This window comes from Lycorma delicatula, chromosome 10, assembly GCF_047948215.1.
Source record: "Lycorma delicatula isolate Av1 chromosome 10, ASM4794821v1, whole genome shotgun sequence".
NCBI lineage: Eukaryota > Metazoa > Arthropoda > Insecta > Hemiptera > Fulgoridae > Lycorma > Lycorma delicatula.
The window spans coordinates 109,993,844-110,007,838 of NC_134464.1; the positions used below are offsets into that span (position 1 = coordinate 109,993,844).

Below are 13,995 nucleotides of genomic sequence, written 5' to 3' on the forward strand. Positions count from 1 at the left end.
ATTGTTTAAACAAAGGCATATATTGCTGAAAATAGAATTTTCAAAGTTCTGTGAACTCAGGCCTAAGAACTGTGTTCTTACAAGTGTAAGTAGAAACCACAGTGTTTGTGTATGTACAACACACTAAAATGTAAAACTTATGGACTCCATTGCAGAATGAAAGAACTGATAGAAGGTAATAAACTAATATGTAAATTTACATATTTTTGTTTCATATTCTCATGCACAAGCTTCCAGCCTATATGGTGAATTAATCTTAAAAAAGAAAAAAAAACCACTACCTCATTATACCAAACTGACTGAAATAAATTTTGAAATTGTAGTTTAAAGGCTGTGATTTTCTGGCTATCAATAAGAACAATTTTACCAGTTTATCTGGCCAGATCATTATAATTTTAATACATTACAATTTACATTACATTTTAATCATTTCAATAACAAGTATAGATCATCTATACACTTAAATAAACTTCATCTATAAACTTTAATAAACAAACCTTCCAGATCTAACTGCAACACTGATAACATTACTAGCTTGATTAAAGCCTTCAGCAGAACCAATAGCGATACTAGCGATTTGTTTCCCCTTTTCTGCAGCAAGATCGTCGTCACTGAACTAGCATCATAACCAGGTACTGAACACAATAATGTAGGGACGTTAGCTGCCAATTCAGTTTCAACAATTGATCCTAGATCTAATTCACGTTCAGCAGATGCCGTAAAACTTTCTCCTAGAACTGTACTAACCAGTATGTGGCTAGCAGCGATCACTCTGTCAGGTCTGAATGCCTAAAAACATCAAAATAATCTCTTAACTAATATCTTAACTAAAAGCTGAAGAATAAACTTATTAACTAAAATTTATTAATCGGTAAAAACCCAAATAATATTTATTCATATAATAGGTAAGTCTCTACAGTAAACTAAAAATGTTCTATTACAAATGGTAACAATAAAAATAGCTACTGTCTCAACTCTCCTGTAAAGTCATACAAATATTATATGAGGTGTGTTCACAAAAAACCAAACATGAAGAGAATTATATGAATATAGTATATCATCTTCCTTGTAATACTATATAGTAGAGTCCTTTAGCAATCTTTTCACAATGTCATATAACACAAATATTCTTAATTTACTTAATCTTTACTTTAATGTAGAACTGAATAATATTATTCAATGTTCAATTCAATTTTCTTGAAAAAATGAAGCACATCAAAGAAAAATGCTTTAATAAGTACTAGGGTTGTCCATAATGAAATCAAACCATGAAAAAATAAAACTAAATATAGAATAGCGAATACATAAATATATAAACATAAATTCTATTAAATAAACCACCTACTACAGAATATTGAGTTAAGACATATCTTAGGAGGATATGAATCCTAAAAAGTTTAATTTTAGTAAAATTATATATATATATATATATATATATATAAAACTTCATTTGTATTTGGTAACATACATGTTATTCTGGCTTAACTCTTTAAAAGTACTCCTTATTTTTCGTTAAAATAGTTCTTGCAATTCTGAAAAGGATGAACGAGTCCCTTCTTGTCAAACAATATGATTGTACTGGAGTGAGCGTCATCATTTTTTTCCATCATAGTAATGTTTCCCACTCATTGTAGTGATTGTATTTATTTAAGTTTAAATTTTTACACAATTAAATGGTGTATCCATGTTCCATCAGCTGAAACATGGGCGAGAAGTGAAAGAATGTATAAATAAGAAAATATTTAGATTAAGGAACTTTGGTTATCAGCAAAGAATAAAGAAAGTCAAAGAAACAAAAGCAATGCTTTAAGTTAAGGTTGACAAGGTAAAAGCTCAAAAGACAGATGAAGAGGTATCAGAATAGAGTTGTGGAGTGAAAGACAATAAGAGGTCATTGTTCCATAAACTCTTGATCCAAAATCTATTTTATAAAAAGAAAGAAAATGATTACTGTTGGGAGAATTAAAAGTATCATAACAGCAGAGATATACCTGGATCAACAACAATTGATACATAGCAGAACCAATTGGGCTAAGAGGCTTTTCTTCTTCCCATAATCGTGGTACACAATTTTCAGGAGTACTTTGTTGAAGCCATGCACTGAATTCTGGCATATCTTGAATTTTCTTTGTCAAATTTTTAAATATAGACAATCTGAAATAATAAAAACAAACAGGAATAAATCAAATTGGTTTTAAGTAGAAAAACAGCATTACATATAAATATAAAATACAACTCAGGTCTTGTCATCCTTCATAACTCTTTTACTGACAGCTGATTTGTAATTGAAATTACAAATCTGCACGTACTGTATAGTGTTAAAATACACAGTTTAGAAGAAAAAAAAACTCCTAATTTAACTGACAGCCGAAACAGCAATTACAGAAAAAAATGAACTGTTGGAAAAATTGTTTAAATACTTTTGACTAAAATTTCATTCTTAATTATATTAGATGAGCTAGCTCTAACTGCAGTTATTTGGTATTGTCTTTAATGCTGGTACTGATACTATTGCTGCTATAACTAGCATTACTATTGGTTGTGTATGTTATTATTCTTGTCTACTGTTGCCAGTTGTAAACTGTTCATGCTTCGGTGCAATATAGTTTTGTACTTTGTAGCTGGTTTTTCTAAAATACTTTATTCAATTGAAGAAAAAGGATTGCTTATTGGATTGCTAAAGGATTGCTTAAGTGGAAGCTTATATGTGTTCTGGATCCTTTCAAGAAACATATCAAATGTTCACAGAAAGATTTACTAATGTCAGTATCTCAGCAAAGAGTAATGCGCATCATTTTTTACCATTTGGGTTCGGTTTCAAAAACAAAACAAAATAAGCAACCGCCTGCTAGGACTCCATAGGCCTTAGCCAATATTTAAGAATTTTTGCCAGTCAAAAAAATTTATATGTAAGTTACTGCAACAAAGTGATGTAAAATAACATTTTGCCAAAAAAAATTCTTTATGATTTAAATTTGAAACCATTATTGTAGAACAAGAGAATTGAACTCTGAATGTCTTATATTGCGACTGGTTTTTCAAAACCATTTTTGGTGGACAGATTGATCTGCTGCCATATTTCATGTTTACTTGTTAAATATATTTTGTCAAATAAATTGCAATCCAAGAAGAAAGAAAAGGAAAAAGTTTTTTAATGTCATAAAAATAAATTTCTACCAACTGGTTTATAACTCTTCAGACACAATTTTTTTTATGATTTATTTTTATCAGTTACTTATTCACAATAGATATACAATCATTACACAACAACTAGTACATTTAAAGATAACAAAGCAATTATCCTAATTCTTATAGATATAAGTCAAATTAATATTAAACATATAGTAAAGGGTCAATCAATTTGAAATGTCCCAAAAATAACATAAGCTGGTTGCTTGACAAATTAAAATAAAAATGAAACATACCCTCTTGTTTCATTCATGTCTCAGGACCTTAAAACTAATTTTTTTAAATTTTTTATTTAAGCTGTTTACTGGTGACGGCCATTTTTGTTATGGTGTGCACACCTATTTTGCGATTGTAAGGGTTTACAGAAAAAAACATAACTAAACAACTAACTATTGGTTCTGGAAGGATAAAACAAAAATCAATTTATTTAAATTTTCTCAAGGTAAAAGATTGGTCTAGTGGTTTATTTACCCATCTTTCTTCTTTCTATAAGAAAATTACCAATAAAGTTGAACATAAAAATGGTGAAATTTCACTTTTGGTAATTTTTTTCAAGAGGCAGGGTTGGCATACACAGTTTGAATTATTTTTTTATATGTAATATACGATAGTAGTTTTACCGTAAATAATATTAATGGTGCTATACTTACCACTAAATTTTTACAAATTTTTTGAAAACTAATTTTTTTTTTAATTTAATTTTGGCTTCAAATAACTCTGATGGGGCTGGTGATAAAAATCTCAAATTTGCAAAACTTGCAGTGTTTTTGTAGATATTTATGGCCTATAAAAAACTTTCTTGTATGTAATACTAATTAAAAAGTTATAACTTCTCAAAAATCGTGAAAAATCTCTTAAAAGTGATATCACTTTGACTTGCTAAATAAGTGCTCCAAGGGGAGCACTTGTCTTCTTTGCACTTTACACTTTTTATATTTAGTCCCTATGTTGTTGAAGTTGACATTTTCAATATTTATAAAATAGTTTTTTTTAAATTATTAATGATAGATCATAATTTAATGTTAACTTAACCAATAAGAGGACCTAATACAATTTTGATTCAAAAATGCCTACATCTTTTTTCAAGAATTCATTTTTATTTTTATATTGGTCTATTTTTGTAAACACTAACAAAGAAAAAATAAATTATAAAAGAAAAATAACAAAATAAAAATAAATAAAATTTTATTTATTCGTTAATGAAGTAGCCTGGTTTTATACCGAAGAAAGTTTATTATTTAGTGTGGTTAACCAACAGCTATGATATCTCTTCTGATAATTCTCTTGAAATTGTGTGAGAATGACCTGTCACTGTAGTTAGTTCAAGTGATGTTAACTTTCTTAGGACTTCGGAGATCGGTACCCATGCTTATCCTGTTGAGACTTTTGAAATGTGGTACATGGCCCAGGTAGGTGGAAAAAATGAACCTTCACATCATCATTTTTGAGGCCAATATCTACTTCTCCTATCCACCGCTGATCATCATACATACAAGCAATAGAATCTTTTTCCTTAAGTGAAAGTGGTACAATACTTGGACTTCAGAGTCCTTGGAGTCTGAAGTAAAGTAACATCTTACAATGCCTTCTGACACAGGAACATACTTGTGATAGCTTCTAGTATCAACAACTCTTTCACAGTAGTCAAAATGGTTTTTTAGAGTTTCTGAAATCTTAGCTATCTCATCTGATTTAACAAAAAAATACTCGATGTTTTTCAGCTTGCAATTACTAAATGAATACATTTCATCAATGTTTAGTATCAGACAGTTTAATAGGGTATGCAGGCTTGCTTTTGCCAACTGTTATGAAATAGCCACCTGAAATGGAAAGTTTTCTGCGAAGTCTGCCAACACCAAATATTTTTCTTCACCTAATTCTTCTTGTAAAACTGAGCTTGAGATTTTGACACGAAATGGTGGGTTTTCAGCTTTTCCAATTTTGCCACTAATGATTAAAAAAACTCATCTTTGGTCTGAAGAACAGTAATAATCTCTGCTCTATCAGTTGTTATCCACTGTTTATTGTATCACATTATTTTATGTTTATTGTATCCACATTATTGTATCTGGCAACATATATTCTTCGGAAAAGTTGAGCATGTCAAACACTGCCTGTTTACCTGGACATTTGGTACAGACATTAATCATACAGCTGTAGTTATCCTTGTCACAAACAAAGCTGTCTACTGAAATTTGTGTCAAACAGAATTGAAGATTCTTTTTTAATTTTTTAGATACCTTATTTATTTTAAAATTTAATCTTATAATCAACATTAAGTTTGGGACCATCAATCTTGCGTTTGATATTCTGGTGGTGGGGACAGACACAAACTGTATCAGTCTCAGATGCAACTGCCAAGATACACCATTTTGGATGGAGTTCGCAAAACTTTGATTTTCCAATTTTTTTCTCAGGATTTTCACTTTAAAGGAGACATACAATTCATTCAACTTTATCAGAACAAGGCGCTTTTGCTTATGCACTTTGACACCATCAACACGTGTGCTAACGCAATCCTTTTTACCAGGACATAGCCTGCTATTATTGTCATCTTCATAAAATAATGCAACTTTTTTAATTGTGTCATTACTAATTCCTGTTTTATGACTTTTACCTACCTCTGGTAGAATGCTTTGCTCATTAACTAATTCTCTAGTAAATCTAACCAAACACTCACACATATTGAACTCTGATATTATTCTAGATCTAGTCCAAGATTGGCGAAGTAAACTGATAATTTTAACCTTATCTTCTTTAAAGCAAGAACACATTTTTCTTTTAGTTATAAAATAAGATCATCATATTCATGTGAAGAAGATTGAGCTGGATTTTCAATTTCAGAAATTTGTGTCAAACAGAATTGAAGATTCTTTTTTAATTTTTTTGATACCTTATTTATTTTAAAATTTAATGCTGATGGCCTTTGATCTGTACTTCAATTTTTTCAATTTTGATGGAGGCAATAACCCAAAATGCTACAAGCAGCATCCAATTGTTCAATATTGTGATGTGGGGCAATGTATTGTTCTTGGTCTTCGCATTCATATAGTTAGTTCTTTGTTCTGCTGAGAAAAAATACTTTGAAACAGCTAACACAAAGAGACTTTTAGGAACTAAATTTAAATAAATGTGTTCTTTAAGAGCTTGCATTAATGTTATTTTTCTAAGTTTTTTTTAACTGTTTTTTTATGAGTTCTCAAAGGGTCACAACAAAACTGTCCATACAAGTGACTGAATTTTGACAATAACTTTTTTCATGATATTTACAAACACTAGTGATATCTGAATTAACATGTAAAAAAATAAGTTGTTGATTTTCATCACTAAATTCACAAATTTTAATGAGTTCTTTTGGCATTGTACCACTGTTTTACTTCATAAAATAACACAACTTTTTTAATTGTCTCATTACTAATTCCTGTTTTTTGTCTTTTACTAACTCCGGTAGAATGCCTTGCTCATTAACTAATTCTCTAGTATGTCTAACCAAATGCTCAGACACACTGAACTCTGATATTATTTTAGATCTGGTCAAGTTATTTTTGACTTGGCTGGGCAAAGATGAAAGTGAAACAAGTGAGCTGTAGTCTATTGCCACAGTCACTTTTAACAGTTATCAGCTTAGCTCAATAATATTATGTATCAGAAGAATATAAATTTCTATGGAACATTGTTCTTCCATTGTTTTACGTGAAATTACTTGAAAATAATGTAAAAATTTAACAGATTTTAAAATTTGCAAATATAATATTATTAAGTAAAACTTATTTATTTAATAAACACTTTCAAAAGCAGGATGAAATTTGAGACATTCGGTAAAGATGTGTACAAGTCACTGACTAATGTCAGACTGATCAGTCTAATGCAATGCTAAATGATACAAAAGGCACAAATGAGCATGTTGCAACATGAATTTTCCTGATGACTGGAAATGACTTCAAGTGCCTGTGACATGAAGCCTACAGTTGAATGGTTCAAACAAGTCTATTTCAACTACAGTAATAAGTATAAAAATATTAAAGTGCCAAGAAGAAAAGAAACCCCCATGGAACAATTATTTAGTGAGTCAAAATATCACTTTTAATAGGTTTTTCATTATTTTTGAGAAGTTATAACTTTTTTTTATTGGTTCAATATACAAGAAACTTTTTTATCTGCCATAAACATCTACAAAAACACTAAGTTGTGTAAATTTGAATTTAAAAAAAAAAAAATTAGTTTTCAAAAATTCATAAAAATTTAGGGGTAAGTATATTCATCATTGTATACCATAAAACATACTACTATGGTAAAACTACCAACATATACCTACATATAAAAAAATAATTTAAACTGTGCATGCTAGCCCTGCCTCTTGAATGGACTGATCCCAAAACAATATTGAAAAAAAAATAATAGAAATCTTACCGAGTAGTTAGTCTTAACATAGCATCTAACTGTTCCTGTGAAAGACCTCCAATAGCTGGTGCTCTAGCAATTAGTACACCTTCTTTACCACATAAGAAAAACTGAAATTCTTGATCTAAAGATGGTTCGCTAGGTACTCCCTTTAGATGAATACGACATAGTAGTATAGCCAATGTCAATCTATCGGTATGTAACATACCTCTGGCAACTCGTTCATAACAAACCTAAGAGTAACAGAAAATGAAAGAGTGAAAAGTAAGGTATATGTAAAAATGGAAAACAATATATGTTCAGATAATTATAATTAACATCAATAGAATCTTGCTTATTTGGATTTAAAGATTATTCAGATAATTATTTATTTTTGAAAATTTAAATTTTTGGCATTGCCTTTGCAAAATTGATTTGGAAATGTTAAAAATCAACTAAAATCAGGTTTTTCTTACATAGAAAAAAAATATATATATGTACATATATATTGAAGGGTGAATGCTTTCACTCCCAAGTGAGCTGGAGAAAAGAGATAATAGTACATGTCAGGTTCTAACTAATATGTTATAAACATATTTATGTTCAACCAAAATTATAAATTGATGTCCAATTATGACTGCCTTTTTTTTTTTTTTTAGAAGGGATGAAAACTTTGTAAAATATGAAAAATGCTAAGTCTTACCAGGATTTCACCTTAGACCATTCTAGATGAAATGCAGACAATGTCACTCTGTCAATGAGGTTGGCATATATGAGATGTGGCTACTAAATAATGAGACTAATGCTGTTAAATATTTTATTTTGAATTTATACATATTTAGTTATTATTCCCTTCAATATACACCCCTCCTGTAACCCTACAACGCTCCATGTGAATTTTCCATTGTTCAAAACAGTGTTGGAAGTCTTCTTCTGCAAGCTCTTTCATGACACATGCTGCATTTTCTTTGACAGCTTTAACGGTCTGAAATCTTGTTCCTCTTAATGCAGATTTGACCTTGGGGAATAGATAAAGTCACATGGTGCCAGATCAGGTGAATAAGGCGAATGGTCTAACACTGGCATGTTAATACTTGGCTAGAAACATCTTGACAGAGTGCAGTGTGAGCTGGTGCATTATCCTGATGAAAAACCCATGACGTGTTCTACAACTCAGGTTGTTATTCATAGAGTTGAGCAACGACCTGAAGGTAGTAATGTTGATTAATAGTTTGACCTTCAGGAACCCAGTAAAGGTAAACAATCCCATGAAAATAGAAAAAAACAATCATCATTGCTTTGAATTATCATTTGCTCATTCGAGCTTTTTTAGCTCTTGGTGAAGTTGGGGCCTTCCAATGCATAGATTGATGCTGGATCAGAAGTGAAAAACCAAGATTCATCACATGTTATCACTCTTTCCAGGAAGTTTAGGTCATTGTCAATGGCATTCAAAGTGTCAGAATAAACATTTTCACAAGCTTCTCTTTGTTCGATTACGAGAATTTTAGGCAAGAATTTTGCGCACACTTTTTGCCTGTTAAAATTGTTACGTAAAATTTGCCTTGCAGATTCTTTGTCAATTCCTACAGTTTCAGCAATCGCATGAATAGTTAACAGACAGTCAGATTGGATCAGATTACCAATTTTTTCAATATTTTCATCCAGTTTTGACGTGGAAGGGCGGCCTAGGTGAACATCATCTTTCAATGTCTTCTCGCCATCTTGGAAATTCTTAAACCACTAAAAACCCACCCATGCACATTATAAATGTTCATTGCCATATACTTTTTTTAATAAAAGATAAGTTTCAGTAGCAGTTTTTCCAAGTTTCATATGAAATTTTCCGACAATCCTTTGCTCTAATAAAACACTTTTCATTTCAAAACTCATTTTTTCCGCAAAACAAAAAAACAGATGTTATCTAAACGAAGGCCATGGCCAGACTAATGTGTCTACAGAAACTGGGGTGGCAACAATCGAAAGAGAAGGCTTCATGCTAAACAGCTGTCGGTTGTACAAATTTGGCTTGTGCGCAGTTCTTCTGTAGCAGCATTAGTCATGTTATTTAATAGCCACAGCTTGTATACTATAGCAATTCAGACAGCAGTATACCTTAGTATTGTGATCTTTTTAATGAAGGAACTAGAAAAAGTCTGATTGGCAGCAAACAAAATGAAAAACTTTTTATTTAAATGCAGTCATAACTGACTGCAATGGCAAATTCAATAAACACATCCTGCAACTGATCAAATATGATGATCACAATGAAACAGGTTATTAGCATGAATCTAGTATGTAAACAATATTTAAAACAAGTATGATTAATTTTGTAGATTAATTGGTTAATTTAAGCACTGAAAATTTTACCAATTCATCTGAGTCAAACATCTGATAATTAAAAAAAATTTTACAGATAAAAAAACATTCATATTACTTACAGCAAACAGATCTTTTGTTATTGTAGTTAGACGGGTGTTATAATCTGACAATGAATCCAGTTTAGGATTATTTAACAATACAGAACTAAATATATCCAAAAAGAACTGCAATGAGTAATGATACAGAAAATGTATCTGATTTAAACTATCCATTGTAAAGTACATATTACTGCAAGCCTGAAAAAATTAAACACAAAGCGTATAAATTTTTGATGAACAATTGTTTCAGCATGAGTGACACTTACCAATCCAACATAAAAATTACATTGGTTCGGTGAAAGAAAGCACACAAAAAACTAATTCATTCTTCACATTCTCTATTTTTTAAAAATTATATTTTAATTCATACAAACTTTTAGAAATAGTTTCTGTGACTAATAAGAAAACAAAGTATGGAATGAAAAACAAATTACTTAATTAAATTAATGGTATCATTTTAAAATTAAAAAAAAAAAAAAAAGTCACTTTCAAGAGCAATCCGACAATTCAATTGGCATTCTAACTTCTCCAGACAGTAGATGAAATAAATTGGTCAAAAAACTAAAAAAAAAAAAAACTGTAAATAATCTGTGAAGAAATTTTTATTCTATTGCTCCCAAGTCAACAAAAATCGATTTTTGTCAGATGCATGTTTGTGCAAAGTATGTTGGCATGTATTTGGTTTTATAACTCTATACCCTGTTGAATGATTTTCTTCAAACTTTGTAACAGGTATCACCTTCAGGGAAAATAATGCATTATATTTTTGCAAAAATTGGATAAAGAAGTAGGGGTATTTTAGCAAAATTAAAATTTCAAAACTTTTTGGGGTATTTTAGCAAACAATTTTTCTTACAAAAATTGACATTTTTTTTAATCAGGATCACAAATTAGCAAAACTTTATAATTAATATTCACCACTTCCCAAAAAATGACTAATATTTTTTTCATTTTTTAGCTATATCTTGCTTCAGCCAAAAATTGCAATCGCCTTACTAGAAATTTACAATTTTATTTATTTAGAATTATTACTGTATCTGTCTTTTTTAAACATTTAAACATTTTTTTAAATTTATTATCAGCACTTAAAATTATTTTCTTCAAAATTAATTTTACCCCAACGCTTGCCCTAGAGTAAGAGTCCTCGAAACGAAAAAGTCTTCTTTTCGCATTTAAAATTTTTAATGCTCAAAACCTATTTTTCAAACAATAAATCACTAAAAAAAAAACTGAACAATTTTTCCATTAAATTTTTATTTTAGTTTATTTAAAATCAATTTTAGTGAATATTTAATCTTTAGAAAAGCTCCCTGATGCATGAGCCAAAAGTCGAAAACATATTTCTTTGAAATTGTGATGCTAATATATTAATATTTAAACTTCAAAAATGAACTGCATAACTTGACTGCCATCATCAGGTAAATTATGTAATTTTCTGCCAGCTTTTTTTGTACATGTTTTATCCTACATTTCACCACTGTGGAAATATTTAAAAAGCAATATTTACTAATATCTCAAAACTAGGTCAATGAGTAAACATAATTAATAAGGCATTATGTAATCTTATGGAGCATTAATATTTTTTTAAGGAAGTACTCATATACACACACATTTTTCTGTTGAATTACACCAACTATTATTGTCATTATCCACATGTCAATGGCATGCAGAAGGAATTTCCAGAAGAGAGGTAGGTACATCCAGTGTTCTTTAACGTGTTTTAATTAAGGAAGTATATTAAATGTGCAATCAATTATTACTACTCCCTTTAAATCTATTCCACATCCTTTTATTTTCTAAGTTCAACTCTTTGACACATTTTACTTAAGAGTGGATCATTAGACTTAGGCTTCCATATTTTTTTGGGTCCAACCCAGGACATATTTTTGAAATTACTTAAAAGTCTTACCAGTTTACTAAAACATTAAAAACTTTATATATTCAGTTGTATTTTTCACTAGACATAACTTTTTTCAGAAATGGTTTGTTTGTTTTAATTACATCATAAAATTCACAACAAGAAAGTTCTGAATTAATTTTTAACATTTAGCAGATGTTTAACAGTAGATACTGAAAGTTTACTCCTTTATGCAAATCAAATGTTCCCTGTAATTGAAAAAACTCTCTTAACTGGAGTAGATAACCCAGGCAAAGACATCGCAAACTCAAACATTTTAGAAATATTGCAACATGAAATATCAGTCTTTTGAAACACCTTAAAAATTGCTTTCCACTTCTCTTCAATAATAGCTGGTACTTTTTCAGAACTTGAACCACAACTTAGTTTAATCCTTTAGTTTTGAATTACTTGGTTTAATAATGTACATTCATCAAATAGGTAATCAATATTTAAGATATCTTTTATTATTTTATTAACTTGTGCACTCGCTTCTAAATCAGACCAGACAATTTCAGTTTGTAAATTTATTCATTAAAACTTACTAACTATCAAAACTGGTTCTCCACAATTCTAAAGTATTGGATACTAGAATTATAAAAATTGTCTACGCTTGAGAAGAATTTTTGTTCCTGAATGTCATTATTTTCTTTTAGAGTGCATAGCAATTCTTTGGGAGAAGATGGTATAAATTTGTGAGTTTTTCTTTCCTGAAGTTGACAAATTAATTCAGACTATGTCTGAAATGCTTGTTGCTGTGATCGAATTAGCTTCCAATTTCAGAACTACATTATTAAATAATTGTAGAGTACCATATAAAAATTTCAAAAACAATTTACTTTCTAGATTTTCATAAAATCCAATAATTTTGGGCATTTGTCACAATAAGAAGTATGATTTTAAGTAATCAACAATGGAAAGAATTTTTTCTATTGCAGGTAACAAACTAAGAAACCTTGTGCTGCTATGAGATAATACTTTTTTGTAATGTGTTTCCACAAATTCACAGAACTCTGAAGTTTTGTTACTCTTACTGTAAATATGTGAAAATAATTATGAATTTTTATAACAATAACTTCTATGTCCAGGAGTAGAGAAGCACTCCTCACACAATGCTGTTTATACTGAATTGTGTACAATGTGGGTTGAACAACCAATTCCTAAAATAGGTCTATCTAAATCAGTTTGAACTTTCCTGAATACATTTTCATTCCCCTTTTTCCTCACACCACCAAAATTACTGTTAGTGTTATCAGCAGTATAACAAACCAACTTTTCTTCAAGTTTGTATTTTTTCAAACACTGCAAAAGATAGAGTTAAAACTTCAGCAGTTTCACAGACACTCCATCAAAATTTAAAAGTTGAACTTGAATTCCCTCCTCCAGGCTGAAATAACTTACAACAATTGCAGTAAGTTTTACTTCACTTCTGTTTGAGGTATCCATCATGTTGTTATATAATTAATATTTTCCAAAGAACGCAACACATTATCAAATATAAATGGCGATATAATGTTATATCACCCTTTCCTTTATAAGCAACAGAAAATTCTCCAGTACATAGTATGCAATAAACACGTTCATTTAACTGTCATTTCACAATTTCAAAAATTTGTATTCCTATGCAGGTTAACATTAAACATACATTTTCTTTTGTCCATTGCTAAACGATGAGATAAAAAACAAATAGAGATAAAATGATCAAAAACATGCAGACGAGTTACTTCACAGATGAAAACAACAAAAACACATTGCCCCTGTTGTTTGCCAAATGACTAATTAAAAGTTGTGGTGAGGCCGGTAGCTACACCTCCGTCAAAATCAACATCAATACTTGCTTCAAGGATGGCTAAAAGACGCACGGCTGTAAGAAAATGTTTAAAAACATGAAGTCAAACTTATAGGTCTAAAATTTAAAAAAATCATTGCCAATCATAAAATTCTCAAACCCCGGACAGAATTAAAAAACAGGACGGTCCAGGCTAATCCCACCAGACGTATGGTAAGCCTAATTGGATTGCAAGGTATCAGTATAGGAGAAAAATTATTATTATTACATTCAAAAGATACAAAATTAAAAAAAAAAATGTTTGACATACACAAACAGCA

The 13,995-nt window shown here is 29.9% G+C and overlaps 1 pseudogene; it reads right to left on the minus strand.

Annotated features, from left to right (window-relative positions):
- The window catches only part of LOC142330942 (dynein heavy chain, cytoplasmic-like), an 88,330-nt pseudogene that overhangs the window by 29,593 nt on the left and 44,742 nt on the right, over nucleotides 1-13,995 (minus strand).